Source organism: Astyanax mexicanus, chromosome 21 (assembly GCF_023375975.1).
Source record: "Astyanax mexicanus isolate ESR-SI-001 chromosome 21, AstMex3_surface, whole genome shotgun sequence".
NCBI classification, from domain to species: domain Eukaryota; kingdom Metazoa; phylum Chordata; class Actinopteri; order Characiformes; family Acestrorhamphidae; genus Astyanax; species Astyanax mexicanus.
In genome coordinates, this window is record NC_064428.1 from 36,537,455 (window position 1) to 36,550,278 (window position 12,824).

The 12,824-nt window shown below is 39.5% G+C and overlaps 1 long non-coding RNA gene across 1 annotated transcript; it reads left to right on the plus strand.

Annotated features, from left to right (window-relative positions):
- Positions 1–1,845: 1,845 nt before the first annotated feature.
- Positions 1,846–12,212, plus strand: LOC125785818 (uncharacterized). Its single transcript, XR_007428163.1, has 2 exons — positions 1,846–2,168; positions 12,038–12,212. It is a non-coding gene; the product is annotated as an uncharacterized LOC125785818 (long non-coding RNA).
- Positions 12,213–12,824: the final 612 nt, after the last annotated feature.

Consider the following 12,824-nt stretch of genomic DNA (forward strand, 5'->3'; position numbering starts at 1 on the left):
GACTTTTCCGAAGTTTTCAGCAAGTCTAATGCCACTAAGTTACCTCCGCACCGTCCTTAGGACTGTGCAATAGATCTAGTTGAAGGTGCCACTCTGCCCAAAGCTAGGGTATACCCCCTCATTCTCGACGAAGAGAACGCTATGGCAGAATAAGTTCAAGAAGCACTCACGCTTAAGGATGGATTAAGGCCCTATATTGACTACCGTGGGCTCAACGAAATAACAAAAAAGTTTGCGTATCCGCTACCTCTCATTCCATGCGCATTAGAACAGCTACGTGAAGCCAAATACTTCACTAAATTAGATCTCCGTAGTTCCTACAACCTTATTCGTATTCGTTTAGGTGATGAGTGAAAGACTGCCTTCACTACCACCAACGGGCACTATGAATATTTGGTTATGAGTTTTGGTCTCGCTAACGCCCCGGCAGTCTTCCAGTCGTTTAGGAACGATGTTTTCAGGGATATGATTGGCAAGTATGTAGTCTTATTTATATTTATATAAATAATTTATATAAAAATTTATATATATTCGTATCTGCTCCCATTTTTGCGCATGCTAAACCCGAGCTCCCGTTTGTGGTCAAAGTCGACGCATCTGATACTGGGGTGGGGGCTGTTCTCTCCCAGCATAGTGGATCGCCACCTAAGCTTCATCCCATAGCCTTCTTTTCGCAGAAGATGTCACCCGCGGAGCGTTACTACGGCATAGGGGATCGAGAGCTTCTTGCTGTCAAACTGGCTCTCAAAGAATGGCATCACTGGCTGGAAGCACATCCGTTCACGGTTTTCACAGACCACAAAAATCTAGAGTATTTACGCACTGCCAAACTTCTTAACCCTCGCCAAGCGCGCTGGTCTCTATTCTTCTCTAGGTTTAATTTCTCCATCTCGTTTCGCCCTGGTAACCGTAACACTAAAGCGGATGCATTATCCCGAGTTTTCAGTTCCTTAGATAACGCATCTCAGTCTCCCGAGTCAGAGCGTGTCCTTCCACCTGCTGTCAGTATAGCAGCTATAAGGTGGGAACTTGGTGATCTCATCCAGCAGAGTGTTGGTAATTCTCCGCCTCCGGAGGGTTGTCCTCCTCAAAAAACTTTCTTCCCCGAACAGTTTAGAGAACGTCTCATCGGCTGGGCTCACTTCTGGCCACCCGGGTGTCATGTGCACACTGCAATTAATCTCAGCTCGCTATTGGTGGGAAACCATGTGAGCTGACATACATGCTTTTGTCGCCTCCTGTTCAGTATGTGCCCAATGCAAAACACCAAAAACCCTTCCAGCCGGTAAGCTAGTTGCTCTACCTGTCCCTGAAAGACCCTGGTCTCACATCGCTGTTGAAGGTTACACTTCTGTACTCACTATTTTGGATAGATTCTCCACGGGTGTTAAGTTCATTTCGTTCTCTGCGTTGCCTACAGCGCTACAGACCGCACAAGCTATCTACTGAAGAGTAACTGTTTATTTTACCTTGAGTGTATTGACAAATATCTTTCAATTATGATTACTTATCTTAGTATCTATAATTACATAATCATTGTGTGAAACCTTGTATTTTATATGCATTAACCAATACTCACATTGTATTTGATCATTTTTATTACTCACAGTGTATTTTACACGCATTTATATAGAAGATTAACCAATACTCACAATATATATTATTTACACATATAGATAAACATTGTTTGATCAGGCATGTGACTAACACATCTATTATGACAAATTAACCCACATGATACATAAGGCGTTTACTAACACATAGGATTTATTATATGGCGGACTAACCATGCGTTATTAACACATTAACATATAACATATGAAATCTATTGTGTGACTATTGCGTAGCTCATGCTTGAAGCATTTCGTTTACTGCATGACCCTAACTAACGGCCATCAATCATCGGCTGGTACACTCTGTGTGATTTCGACTGGTACGCTCGGTACGGGGCTAAATTGCTACAGAAGAGGCTCTTAGATCAAAGCGGCCTTTTGGTGAGTGAGTGCCTCCCTAAAAACCTCTGCTTCAAAGCGGGGGGTGACGCACACACACAGATAGTGCCACGATGTTCCATTCTGGAAGAACACAGTCAAGGCCAAACACTAGTGGTCCGGTCAGACCTGTGAAACTTGAGCACTAACACGTGAAATTACGCATGCTAACATGAGGTGATTTTAGCAACGCCTCATCAGCAGGTTTCACGTCATTTGGGGTATAAAACATGGAGTCAGATTAGAGGGGGGTCAGAACTTATACTGGGACGGCTGTTAGACGGTCTTTCATGTGTGGGTTCTCCTGAATATTCAGTACTTTGTAATAAATACTTGGTTTGCTTTCAACTTCACTCCACCTGTCTGCGACTCTCTATCAAACGAACACGCAGGGGAGTTGTACCCCGGACGAGAGGTGGGTGTTGACCCACCTTTCATTTTCTTTTCTACAACAATTTGGTGACCCCGACCTCTGAACGAGTCTGACGAAGGACAGCATCCGGCACTGATCCACTCATGGCCGAACTTAACAAAACAGGTAAGCAGAGCCGGTTTAATCAAATTCTGCATATTGGCTATTTCAAATTTGAGTGGAGCGGCGGTCGGGCTGCTGTCCGGAGGGGAGCAGGAAGCATACCAATGTATTTTACTCGTTATTTGTGTTAAAAAGGTATTTAAGGTTTTATATGTGAGTAGAGACAAGGGTCTCCTCAGGTTTTATATGTGAGTAGAGACGGGGGTCTCCTCAGGTTTTATATAAGAGTAGAGACAAGGGTCTCCTCAGATTTTATATAAGAGTAGAGACGTGGGTCTCCTCAGGTTTTATATGTGAGTAGAGACAAGGGTCTCCTCAGATTTTATATAAGAGTAGAGACGTGGGTCTCCTCAGGTTTTATATGTGAGTAGAGACAAGGGTCTCCTCAGGTTTTATATAAGAGTAGAGACGTGGGTCTCCTCAGGTTTTATATAAGAGTAGAGACGTGGGTCTCCTCAGGTTTTATATAAGAGTAGAGACAAGGGTCTCCTCAGGTTTTATATAAGAGTAGAGACGTGGGTCTCCTCAGGTTTTATATGTGAGTAGAGACAAGGGTCTCCTCAGGTTTTATATGTGAGTAGAGACAAGGGTCTCCTCAGGTTTTATATAAGAGTAGAGACGTGGGTCTCCTCAGGTTTTATATGAGAGTAGAGACGGGGGTCTCCTCAGGTTTTATATAAGAGTAGAGACGTGGGTCTCCTCAGGTTTTATATGAGAGTAGAGACGGGGGTCTCCTCAGGTTTTAAGGATTGGAAGCTGGCGTGTCCCCCCGGCTTCGGATAACGGCTAGGTGTAAGCCTCACCTCGGGATTGATCCGCTCGTGAACAGGTTCAGAAAATAACAAAATAAATAAAAAACAAATAAAATAAAATAAAAAAATAAAAATAAAAAATATAAAAATAAAAATAATAATAAACATAAACAGACTAGAAGCAGACGCTGTTCCTGCTCTAGACATTTGGTAAAATTAGTAGACGCTGTACCTACTACGTATTAATACAGATAGAAATAATTGACAAAAGATCGGGTTAATATATTGGGCGTTTCATGTTGAAAGTTGCGGGCTTTAAGAAGCGTGACTGGGACCATATGGAAAGCCTTCATTAGCGCGTGAGTGTTAGTTTAAAATAAATGAGTAGCTTAAAAGTGTGAACGGGGGTCCTTAGGTATAGTCGAAGGCAGACCGGGAGCGGTATCTCGCGGGTGGGCAGCGACCCACTGCTTGTGTGCATTGCTTATTCGTGTCTTTTCTGAGGTAAAACGAAACAAATAAAAAGGGGTATACATAGCAGTATAAACTATGAGTTTGAGGGAAGTGAGTCTGTGGCCAATAAGTGCGAGAGAGTATGCGTGTGTATGTGTGCTTATTCCAGGGACTGAGTGTGTCTGACTTTGTGATTGTGTATGTGCGACTGACAGAGAGAAAAAGAAAAGGGTCTACGAGTGTCTGTTACAGGGATTAAAAGTGTACCTGTGAGTGTGAAAGTGTGCGTGTCCAGTTTTCCTGAGAGAGAAACAGAAAATGTGTATCTTGTGTGGCGGAGAGAAAGAATGTGTGTGTGGCAGTGAGTGAGAAAGTGTATGACAGCGAATTAAAGAGTGTGTGTAAGACAGAGTGCGTGAAACAGAAGTGTGTGTGTATGTATTGGAAGTTTGTGTTAAACTGTGTGAGAGCGGGGCTCCGGTGAGCAGTGTGATTGGTTGAGTGTACGAAATCTTGTGTGACAACGAAATAGGAATGGATGAGTCCCACTGCAGGGGAGGAGTCCAAGGTGAAGTAGGTGGAGTTGGTCCAGCCTATTGGTTTTAGACTGAGAGGTTGGTTTTATTTGTGAATTAACACTTGTGAGATATCATAGAAAATAGAACATCAGTTCAGTAGGGAAATAGAGTAATACACAGTGAAAATGGGGGACAGAGGTGAACAGGGGGAAAAGGCTTTTGTATGGGTAGATAGATATATAAGAAAATATAAGGATATAAAAAACCTAACTATACAAGGTAAGGATCTATCTGTAAACGGAGCAGTGCAGTAGATGTTACTAATGGTCAAATAATTAAATAATTAACAGAGTAAAGTGCAATGACATCGATTACAAAAGTAACTGATGTGACATAGAAATATAATATAATAGAAATATGCATACGTTAGAAGACAGTTCTAAAATGAACATGTGAAAATGTGAATACCCAATCATGAGTAAAGTGTACTTTAATGTAAGCGAGGTTGGGGAAGTGTTAATATAAATAATGTTGTTGAATAATGTCAGAGAGGTGTGTGACTGGATAGATAATTAGAGAATTTAGAGAATTTAATGAAGGGATTATGGAGACAGAATTGAGGAAAATAATTAGCTTAATTTTAGGTATTGGACTATATCTTGTGGGCCCCAATCAAATAGTGACATATGTCTCTGTATTCTATAAGCAAATCTAATAATGAAAAAAAAAAATAATAATAATAATAAAATGACTGTGTGGCTGTTTCAGAATCGTTTCCTATACCAGAAATACTAAGCAGTTTGGATTGGCCATTTTTGCAGTGCTTTGTAAAAACTGAGCAGTACATTTTTTCCCCATATAGTTCACTATTAATTACATTATATTATAATAATATTGTACAGAAGATGTATGCTAGAAATTCCAAATATACTATGCCATGCAGTACTGGTGTAAGATGTCCTCAGAGCAGGACAAATAAACATGGTTTATTATTTGATTTTTAAATAACCAGTTCAATAAATAGAAAATGCTACATAGTGAATAGTGAATGAGTTAATGAGTGAGCCATTCCAAACACAGCTTTTTCTATCAGGTGATTTAGTCAATTCTCTTGCTATTAATTTCTTATTCAGACTGATCTCAGTTCAGTCTTAGCTGAATGAGACTTATATAAGACGGAATGTAATATCTAATTTCTCTATGATCTCATGTATATCAGGCTATGCTGACATTTTGATCCTCTTAAGAGGGATAGTTGATTTCAGAAACCAATGAGGAAAGACCTTATTTATTTGAAAAGGAAACTCAGTATTGGATGTAATACAAGCTTTAGTGAATTGGGTCTTTCTCATTTAAATAAGGGGAAATACAATGAGTTTGAAAATGCAGCTCTCTGTTTTGCTTTACGGTATTAAATTAGACTAGAAAGAGATCTGGAAAACAGCATAAATTTAGTTTTCATGCTTATACACTGCCACCTATAAAACAAATGCATAATTTTCTGGCTGTAGCATGAACAAAATCAGCTAAGCAATATAAAATTGTTTCATCTGCATAATGGTAAAGTTTGCAATCTGAGAAGCAGAGCCAGCACTATAATTTATGTATATATTAAATAAAACTGGACCAAAATGTAACCTTGTGGTACACCTTTAGGGTACAGATGCCAAATCTGAATAATTATTCATTGACATGCACTCTTTTGGTTCATTCCAGAGCAGTGTCATCAAAGCAAATAATTTAAGCTAAATTCAGTGGGAGAGAAAAGGTGATAATGATGGTAGTACATAAAATCTGTATACAATAATAACAAATCATAAACCATGGGTACTTGGTGCCTTGCACAGGCTTTTACGGTCAACACCAGAGTGTGAGTTTCTGACAGTATGACATACCCGGGTTTGCGTTCCCTAACTGTACCCCGCAGGAACACTACTGCACTGAATGTTGATAAAACAGTGCTGCTACACTGTGTCTGGTTCAGTGTGATAGGCTGGTTAGCCAAAGACGGGTAAGTTCCCAACGTACTACAACGGGACAACCTAAGGCAGGCACAGTCTCGATCTGACCACCACATGCATTTTAACAGACCACGGAGAAACATCTCTAAAACATCGTGGAAGGGAAGCGCAGCCCAGGCGAGAGTGAGTGGATGAATGAAGTGATGGGGTGTGTGTCAGTGGAGGCCTGGGCAGGGTAGACCAGCCCAATGGACAGTAAGAGGGTGAAGCAATTTTGCGTTAAGTTCTCTGAAACAGAAATTCTGTTTCAGAAAAAGGGGGAGATGTAAATAGATGATCATTATTACCACCATTATTTGCCCAATAATTATTTTATACTTTTTATCTTTTTTAAACCTATTACCTTTTTCATCCCTCACCACTATTACTAAATTTTTTTTGACCAATCATTATTTTATAGATATAGAGCATTTTTCAAACTTTTAGCTTGTTTATCTTTTTAAAGTTTGGTTTTAAAACAACCACTATGCAGATGAGCAATTACTCTCAGCAATATTGTAAAAGTTTTAGCTTTTAAGACAAACTCAATCCTAACTTTAAAATATGAAATGTAGACACAAAATTAAACTTTCACTATTCAACATGTAAGCAATTTTTTGAACAAGAAAAACAATGTGTGAGGTTTGATAAATTGTTTAAGGAAATAGATGTATTGTTGATAATTGTGAAAAGCAATCTGCTTGGCATTGCATATGCATAAATATATATTGAACATATTGATCAGTAAATGAAAAGCATTGTTCGGATTTACTTGCTATAATAACAAGAACAAAGCAAAGCATAACATCTGTGTTTATTAATATTGATAATATTATTGTCTGTAATGGAACGATTGATACAGAGAAAATAATCACGTTCCACTATCCCAATTCTTAAAGCACTTCTATTCTAATCTAGAAATCAAGTCTTTATAAAATCTTGGGAACTGAATAAAGTCAGAAACATAATTTCTTAGTAAAATAGCACACCGCAGAAAATTAAAGTGGCAGGTAAAATAATATAGCCACAAGCGGTGATTCTAAAGTCCAAGCAAAAGTAACCCAAGAAAGCCCAATACATCAATATGGAACCATTCCTGAGACAGAAGCCACATTATGTATAGTTTGTTTGAGTTTAAAACTTTGGGCCCTGATATTGTATAAATCAGTGTGGAGATGGAGGGGAGAATAGAGCAGCTGATCATTAAAACTTTGCATGGAGCAATAATAATAAACATGATTCAGATATATTTCCAAATGTTTGTTCCTTATTTATTATCTATATAGTATTATCAATACAATATAAGAAGATCTACAGGAAGCTTTCAGTGGTAGGTTTAACAGCAGGTGCGTTTAAAGCAGCAGCTTTGGGCTGTGAAGCAGTAAAATATGGGCTGTATTCGGAATGGCATACTACTATACTGCGTACTGCATACTGCACTAGTATGTACTGCATACTACACACTGCCCAGTATGTAGTATTCGGTACTGTAACACTTTTGATTGTAGTACCCTACGCGGTCCTGCTGTGACACACCAGTCAGTGCTCTGTAGTGCTCTGAATTCCTCAGTGAGTAAACAGAAAGAACATGAAAAATGTCCTACCTTTTCATTATTAAGACTAATGAGATCTGCATACTGTCCAGAACAGCAATTGCTGCTTTTATTTTAGAGTTTAATGTAAGTGCAGTTAACCCAATTCTAACAACCATTTAGCAGCAGCCCCCACAACCCAAGTATGTTCCAGTTAAATATGTTTTCCTATTTATTTTAGTAGATTACTATTTTCATCTATGTAAGTACCATCAAGAAGAAAACATTTAAACAAACTCTCATTCATATTTACACAATCTCAACAATAAAAGAAATGAGACACGTTGCACAAGTGAAACAATTTTATTAATTTGTATTCAAATCATTCCCTTATTTAAAAGAAAAATATGTAGTAAAACTGAGGGAATTATTTATTAAATCAAAAGAAAGATTTTTTAAACAAAGGTAATTATTTATTAAATTAACAGAACGATTTATTGGAATTATTTATTAAATAAAGAGAACGATTTATTAAAACTGAGGAATTATTTATTAAATCAACAGAACATTTTTTTAAACAAAGGTAATTATTTATTAAATTAACAGAACGATTTATTGGAATTATTTATTAAATAAAGAGAACGATTTATTAAAACTGAGAAAATTATTTATTAAATCAACAGAACGATTTTTTAAACAAAGGTAATTATTTATTAAATTAACAGAACGATTTATTGGAATTATTTATTAAATAAAGAGAACGATTTATTAAAACAGAGGGAATTATTTATTAAAGTAACAGAGTAATTTATTAAAACTGATGGACTTATTTATTAAAATAACAATCATTTATTAAAACTGAGGGAATTATGTATTAAAGTAACATAATAATTTATTAAAACTGAGGGAATTATTTATTAAAATAACATAATAATTTATAAAACTGAGGTAATTATTTATTAAAATAACAGAATAATTTATTAAAACTGAGGAAATTATTTATTAAAATAACAGAATAATTTATTAAAACTGTATGTTGTGGCACACTGCGGAGGGTCCCGGCCGCGGAGAGCGTTCGGCGCGGCAGCGGAGGGTCCCGGCCGCGGCGGAGAGCGCTCGGCCGCGGCAGCGGAGGGTCCCGGCCGCGGAGAGCGCGCGGCCGCGGCAGCGGAGGGTCCCGGCCGCGGAGAGCGCGCGGCCGCGGCAGCGGAGGGGCTCGACAGCGGTGAGCCAATACTTTCCAAAATAATTCCCTTAATTTAAAAATATATATATTTCCATAATTTGAAAATCTCTCGCACTCGCCACCATCTTGTTTTTTTCTGAAGCGAGCTGGAGGAGCCAGCCGCAATGCATGTTGGGATGCAGTACACCACGAAGATAGCTCTCCATGCACACTGCGGAATCGGAGCGGAGTAGTACACCATCCGGGTACCTGTAGTGCACTACAGATCCTCAGTTTGGTCGCATACTGCGTACTGCATACTGGCTTTAGGCAGATTTAGTACGCGAGTAGTATGTAGTATGCCATTCCGAATACAGCCATGGTCTGTACAATGATGGAACTCCAGAGCTGGGTTGTTTTAGTGTCTAGTGCTGACCTTTAACTTTGGTAGGGTATGTGAGAGTGGAAGTGTTTGAGTTTGTGTGTGTGCACATGAGCGTGTGTGTGTGTGTGCCTGCATGAGAAATATTGTGTGTGTCTAGTGGTGAACTTGGTAGTGTTTATAAGAGCTAGTTTGGATATAAGAGATTAGTTATAGCCATGGGGAAACAGTTACACTAAAAGGGAAAGGGATGTGAACAAAAGGAAGGTAAAAGCCAGTAATTAATGGTGATGATAATTAAATGTTGCAATTTAAAATTGAAAATTACTAAATGTTACGGATTGAACGCACATTTGACAGTAAAGATCATGATTGAGTATTGAAAATCAGGACAACTGAAGAAGGTAAGAAAACAAAAATTGGGCTGAAATCTGTGCACAGACAAAATTTAAATATGAAATAATTAACTTCCAAGGGGAAATTAGAGCTCAAATTAAGTGTGATAAATGTATTTTAACCATGTATTTTAACTTGCAGGAAGGAGACACGGAGGACGCCTTAAAAGACTTCCAAAATGAATAGAGAACCTTAAACATGATTATAATGAATATAAAAGTCTCGTTTCAGATCTGTTTACACAGGGGGAGAAGGAGAACGTGGTGCAAAGGTGGACCAGTCCAGACACAGAGTGAGGGCTCCTCCGCCATTACGCACGAAAGGGGAACGAGCATGGCTGGATTGAGCCTTTCCAGGTGACTGAGAGAACAACGTACGCAGATCAACTGAAAGGTGAGGGTTCGACAGCTGTGCAGCAACAGAGATCGCTCACAGAGCAAGCAGGAGGAGACGAGACAGCAGCAGCTGAAAAGTCTGACCCTGCAGCAGCAGCAGCAGGCCCGCAGCAGGAAGGAGGGGCAGCAGAGCCCCCGCAGCACGGGCCTGGCCTGGCCACAGCAGAGAACAGAGTTTCTCAGAGCGCAGCAGCAGCAGCACACAGCCTGGCTGTGACTGAGGAGCGGAAGTGAGGGAGTAACTCATTCAGCAACGTTTCGATTGCATCAAAGTACACTACATACAGAGACTCTTAAACACATCTCATTAAAGAACACACATAGTTTTATCACACACCAACTCATACTTTTCATTCACTGATATTGCAGACATCAAGAGCCAGAATAAAGCTCTTCGTACGTGGGGCTGAGGTAGTCTACCTTCAGAACCCTGAAGCAAGAAGAAAGAAGAAAAGAACAACACGCATTGCAACTTTAACATTTACACATATAGGGTTATAGACTGTGATTTGCTAAATTAGGGGGGGGAACACATTATTTATTTTTTTTTCCTTACAGGTTGTCTTGGACATTTTTTCTTTACAGGTTGCATTGGACTCTTAAAAAACGGAATTGTAAAAAAAAAAAAAAAATACACTCTGTAACCTTAACACTTACACATATAGGGCTATACATAACAGTTTACTAAATAGTGGGAACCTTAGAGGGAAAACACATTTATGGTTTAATAATGGCTTGGTACGGAAAAAGGGAGTGGAACAGGGCAAAGTACGGACACCATAACGAACCAGCACTCCCTCCAGTTATTCCAATATGGCTCCAGGTAATAATAACCATTACTCTAATGGGTATAATGATAATAAAGACTGTAAACCACCATGTATTTTACCTATACTGGAGTGTGAGGAAGAGCAGGAGGAAATGCTGTAGACCAACAAGTCTTGGGGATGACTTTAAGGCAATGATGTCACTTCCTCCTTTGATAGGGTTCGAATTATTGGCCGCCTGGGGCAGGGGGGTCGTGGGAGAATTTTTCCTGTCAAAATTGGTTGGAAGGCTGCCGGACAGGTTTTCGCTCCCACCATTAGTAAAATGTTCACACATATGTTTATCAAGTGTTGAACATATGTAAATATACATGTTTGGAGGAATTACGATGTGTTGACGTATCTGGTTGATACGTCAAAAGGGAGTATTGAAGAGTAACTGTTTATTTTACCTTGAGTGTATTGACAAATATCTTTCAATTATGATTACTTATCTTAGTATCTATAATTACATAATTATTGTGTGAAACCTTGTATTTTATATGCATTAACCAATACTCACATTGTATTTGATCATTTTTATTACTCACAGTGTATTTTACACGCATTTATATAGAAGATTAACCAATACTCACAATATATATTATTTACACATATAGATAAACACTGTTTGATCAGGCATGTGACTAACACATCTATTATGACAAATTAACCCACATGATACATAAGGCGTTTACTAACACATAGGATTTATTATATGGCGGACTAACCATGCGTTATTAACACATTAACATATAACATATGAAATCTATTGTGTGACTATTGCGTAGCTCATGCTTGAAGCATTTCGTTTACTGCATGACCCTAACTAACGGCCATCAATCATCGGCTGGTACACTCTGTGTGATTTCGACTGGTACGCTCGGTACGGGGCTAAATTGCTACAGAAGAGGCTCTTAGATCAAAGTGGCCTTTTGGTGAGTGAGTGCCTCCCTAAAAACCTCTGCTTCAAAGCGGGGGGTGACGCACACACACAGATAGTGCCACGATGTTCCATTCTGGAAGAACACAGTCAAGGCCAAACACTAGTGGTCCGGTCAGACACGTGAAACTTGAGTACTAACACGTGAAATTACGCATGCTAACATGAGATGATTTTAGCAACGCCTCATCAACAGGTTTCACGTCATTTGGGGTATAAACATGGAGTCAGATCAGAGGGGGGTGAGAGCTTATGCTGGGACGGCTGTTAGACGGTCTTTCATGTGAGGGTTCTCCTGAATATTCAGTACTTTGTAATAAATACTTGGTTTGCTTTCAACTTCACTCCACCTGTCTGCGACTCTCTATCAAACGAACACGCAGGGGAGTTGTACCCCGGACGAGAGGTGGGTGTTGACCCACCTTTCATTTTCTTTTCTACAACACTACACACACATATTTAGACATTTTGGCATTCCTGAAGATATTCTTTCTGATCGTGGCCCTTAGTTGACCTCTAGAGTTTGGAAATCATTTTTTGAGCATTTAGGCGTTCATGTCAGTCTGAACTCAGGGTTTCATCCCACTAGCAATGGTCAGTGTGAGAGAGTTAATCAAGAAATAGGCAAGTTTCTTCGTCTGTACTGCTTTAAGCATCCCACTGACTGGTCTCAGTTCCTCATTTGGGCTGAGATAGCGCAAAACTCCCTCACTAACTCCACTTCTGTTCTTACATCGTTTCAGTGCGTCCTGCTTTACCAACCTCCGTTAGCTCCGTGGACAGCTGTGTCTTCTGAGGTTCCTGCGGTGGACGACTGGATGAAGCGGAGTGAGCAGGTGAGGAAACTCACCAGCAGGTTTCGGAAGTGTTGTGCAAGTACAAGGAGCAGTCTGACAGACACCGAGGTAGTACCCCCAGTATCAACCCGGGGATCGAGTCTGGTTGTCTTCCGAGGA